The sequence below is a fragment of the Cyprinus carpio genome, unplaced genomic scaffold (assembly GCF_018340385.1).
Source record: "Cyprinus carpio isolate SPL01 unplaced genomic scaffold, ASM1834038v1 S000001230, whole genome shotgun sequence".
Taxonomy (NCBI): Eukaryota; Metazoa; Chordata; class Actinopteri; order Cypriniformes; family Cyprinidae; genus Cyprinus; species Cyprinus carpio.
The window spans coordinates 5238-10010 of NW_024873947.1; the positions used below are offsets into that span (position 1 = coordinate 5238).

General features: G+C 35.9%; 1 long non-coding RNA gene across 1 annotated transcript; it reads left to right on the forward strand.

Annotated features, from left to right (window-relative positions):
- The first annotated feature begins 2182 nt into the window (after positions 1-2182).
- Positions 2183-4518, forward strand: LOC122143298. The gene is made up of 3 exons (XR_006159096.1): positions 2183-2319; positions 2427-2486; positions 4434-4518. It is a non-coding gene; the product is annotated as an uncharacterized LOC122143298 (long non-coding RNA).
- Positions 4519-4773: the final 255 nt, after the last annotated feature.

Genomic DNA, 4773 nt, shown 5'->3' on the forward strand with positions numbered 1-4773 from the left:
CCCCTGCTTCAGTCAGAATAACACCGGCTCCGCTCATACTCTGCTCGCAGCGGCAGGGTGGGTGTCTCAGACCGCGCGGGAGGGTTGAGCACAATCACAACTCACGAGCCCTGATTGAGCGTCATCAGCCGTTTTATTTTGCTGCGTCCATACAATATTTTTTAGAGTTGTGAAATATAATTTTCACAGCCTGTTAGCCTATTCATAACAATCGGCCTATATTAAACCATCTCTTTACGGTTTTTCTAAATCCCAAACAGAGTCGCAGACGATCAGTAGAAGTATCCGCCTATGAACATGTTTTATAGGTGACAAAAAACACCACGAGTTTTTGGGAGACATTAATATTTTTGTAGACTTTATGTGATTTAAAATGCACACAACCAGAAGCACAGACTATCTGCGGAGAAGGGTTGGCCACACTGGTTAGACTTTGCCGTAATTTTACAGTAACTTACCGCAAAAAAGCCCAGTTAAAATACCATTTTTTATATTATTTACGGGTAAACTACTGTAATATGCACTGCATTGTGGGTATTTTGTATGAATTTTACAGTAACTTACTGTATATGGTCATTTACAGTACTTTACTGTTTACGCAAAAGCAGTAGTGCTACTGTAAATGAAGAAGACAGATTTCTATACGTTGTAATCATTGCCTTTGTCATTGTGTCCACAACTTGTATTACTCATAGGGCTATATGCATATTGTATTAATGTTTTAGGCCTATTAAAATGTCATATGATAATGTTTTATAGTTTTTTGCGTCTTGTTCTGCAGATGAAAATCATAAAATCATTCTCATTTCACACACTGGATGTTAATTTTAATAGTAGCATTTTCTCCAATAAAAAACAACAACAATACTACTACTACTACTACTAATAGTAGTAATATGATTTATAATAATAATAATAATAATAATAAATGGAGCAGAAACAATAGGGTCCTCTCACCATCGGTGCTCGGTGCCCTAATAATAATAGTAATCGACAATTGGTTCCCATACAGGCAAATTAGGCATTTTTTGTTTTATTTTTATGCCAGGTTAAAAGAGCACAGGTGTGGTGATATTTAAATAATAATAATAATAATAATAATAATAATAATAATAATAATAATAATAATAACTTTGCTTAGACCTCACAAATTTTTAAATTGTTGCTCACGTGCAAAGCCCCGCGCAACAACCTGGCAGAATGTAAACTGATGTTTGTGTGACGTGTCGAGTGCGCGCAAAAACTGACGTCTCTCAGAGTGGATCGTTATACCTTAGACGCCATCTGCGAGTTTTTCTGAGGTAAGTACTTTTTACTTGACCGAATTTATTTTATAAGTTACTTTTACAACGTAAACCATTACCAATATCAATTACATATAGCTAAATTTATGAAGAAAGTAAATAATACAATCTAATAGGCTATTATTAACAGGGCAGTCTGAAGGAACTTTTAGTTTTCCTCAAAAACTGCCGCTTTCATATCCCATTATGTCATACAGTTGACTGACTGCCTTTTCCAGATGGACCCCAATGTTTTTTTTTCTTTTTTTTTCTTTTTTATTTTTTTTTTTTGGTATTTATTTACACAAACAATGGTTTTTCCGTATTTTTTACGACCAGTTATGGTATATTTTACTCGTCATTTAAATGAATGCCGTTAAATGTGTGTGTGACTTAGACTATTTAAAGTAACGTTGGCGCGAATTCTCAAACGCTCTCTCTCGCAGTCTCTCTCCCCCAGTCCACCGCAAGCAAGAGCACACTCAATTGATACTGAAATAATGTATTGGCGCAACAGATTTGGCAAACGCTCCAGTGTATATTAGTGCTTATTTGTGTTCACTCTCTGGAGAATGGCAAATTAATCTTACAACGCGTTTTTGCAGCGGTGAGCATCAATGTAGCCATTCACAGACATAACGTTAGTATGTCTGGACTCTTGAACGCAATGACCTATCAAAGGTGTTCAAGTTAGTCAGAATCTACTCACTGCTCATAACGCCATTTTAATTCAGTGCCGAATTATGCAGGCTCGCGAATCCTCTCATCAACAAAGTCTAGACACGATGTAAGAGGTTTATTGGACCGACAGCCAATTGAATGCTGCAAACTGTCTGGTTTCAACGTGCGATTCACTCTGCACGTGACAGAAATATGACATGTTAAAATAGTAACGCTTTTTAAAGCAATGGAAAGGCAGACCAATAGATTAATTGAAAAATATTCATTGCAAAATATTTTAGATATTCTATGCTAATTATTGGTAAAACTGATTTTCTTCTCCCCTTTTTTTCAGTGTTGATTGTCATTTGATTGTGTAAGTGATCCCAGATCTGTGATTTAATATGTTCATATATTCATTAGCCAAAAATCATTGACGAAAAATAAAGTTTCTTCTTTTTTCTCTTTTCCCTGTGTCAACAGGAGCTAACTACAGCCCAAAGGCTCTTTTAAGAGCCACAAGCACTGAGGATCTTTGGCTTTGTAAGTATATGTTTTGACTATCAGATGCATTACGTGATTAACATATTGTAATGCATAACTTGCAGGGCTTTACACTTACATTTCTTTTTAGGAGCACTTAGGTAATTTTTTTATTTATTTAACCTTAATAAAAAATTAAATAAAAAATAAAGTAAAACCCTGCCCTCTATTTAATATTCCGTTTCACATGGAAATACTTCACAACACTGGAAAAAAGTTGTCTGCAACTTTCTGTTCACTGGGACTTTAATGAGGCTCTGAAGGGGCATGCATGAATGCATTTAAATTCATGATAACAATATGTTTATGAGATTAATGTTTTTAAATAGAAGGTTTTGAATGTAGAAATATTAAATGATTTAAATAACTGAAAAAATTAAACTAAAAACTGCCAGTAGGGGACGGCAAGTCACTGTCTTTGTCACTGAATGATTCATTCAGTCAGTTCGTTCAACGGCAGATTTATTCAGGAACAAAGCAAGCGGACTGTCTTTTGAATGGGTCATTGACTCACTTTTTTGTTGAAAATGGCATTATTTTCAATATCTAAAGAATCTTTTCCGCTTTTTTTTTCATTTCAGCCAAGTTCGACCGGAAGATTTCGGTTGAGCAGGATATTTGATCATTGCCTTCCACACAACGGGGTGATCATGCTATTTTTGAGTCATAATTGTTGATTTTCTATTACAATAAACAATTTAGCTGAGGATGTCTTTGGTTTTAGGTAGTAGTCTGCTGTTTTTGCAACCCACTGGATGGTCAGCATTGTCAAAAAGTCTTCTATGAAGCTAACCAACTTCATAACTTTGCCAGTGCTTTCGCTGTCTTTTTCGGCTCCCTTTTATGTGTTCAATCTGTGAGTATCAGTTTGTCAGCATCCACTACGCTGGAGATGGTACAGAGGTGAGTAATTCATCACAAAAAACTTATGTTACTTATGGATTAGTTAACCCAAAATTTTGTCAAAAAATTCCATGACCAAAATTCATGTATATCATGTATTACCCACACCCCATTTCATTCTTAACGAGAATTTTCCGGTTTCTGTGGTAGCACCCCCCCACCTCCAAAATGGTTCCATATGGGCACTGGAACAATCCTTCCTAAAATGCATTAAACTTTCGTTTACAAAGACTTGAAACTCTGTTGGAAAGCATCTTTTGCAGTGATTTTTCTGTGAGCATATCAGTGAACACCCCTGACCACTCAGTGAGTTTCACGTCTTTGTAAATGAAAGTTTAATGCGTTTTAGGAAGGATTGTTCCAGTGCACCTATGCAACCATTGTGGAGGTGGGGGGGGTGCTACCACAGAAACCGAAAGTTCTCGGGCCAGCAGCATGTGTCCAAATTTCAATCTTAAACATTCTATTTCATCAGAAAAACGATCTGAAAACAAGGATTTAAGTGTAAAATACCGAACTTGTCCTTTAATGACTGTTAACTTGTTTTTAATTTATATTAGTTAGTAGTTTTAGTTGTGGTATCGAAATTGTAATTGAGAATTTCACTGGTATCTAAAATGTTGGTGTCATAACCTTGTTAATTACAATACAAATTTTTTTGTTATCAAAAACAATAACTATTCCATTAATTTATTACCTAAATAAAATGTTACGCACTACTTTATCTCTGTGTATGATTTAAAGTGGGCAGAATGCTGGATCTAACGTAACTGTTGAAAGTAACTGTCAATTTGTCCCTTCCGGTCAAATATTGCAAACTTTCTGCAAACAGCAACAACAGTTTTAAGTTGTCAGTGCTTGCAAATGACCATGGTATAAGCGGGATTATCCATGGCTAGCTGTGCATTAAATGATTTAGGGTCATTTCGTTTTGGGTGGTTCTTTGCCTCCATGTCATTAAAATCGATAAATGCACAGGGCCGCTTTTAAAGATGACTACTGTATGTGTTAATATGAACATTTAAGACCTGTGTTTGTTTTTAGATTCTTTGTCAGGATCAATCCTGAAGAGGGCACAAAGTGCACTGCAAAATTCGGTACAAGCCGTAAGACAGGTGGAACTGTACAAGAAGAAAAGTTGCAACCATCAACTCCCGGGTAGCAACATTCCTGCAGAGGCTTACGGAATTTGAATGGAAGACTGCAAATTAGGTAAGTTTCTAATGCAGGGCTGGACTGGGACAAAAATTTGGCCCAGACAGGCCACCACAATCAGTCAAACACCAAACACCAGTACACAATCTTTGCAGTTCCATTAAATATGTTGTTCCAAAACCTGAATGAATTTATTTATTCTGTTGAACATAAAAGATTATATTTGAAC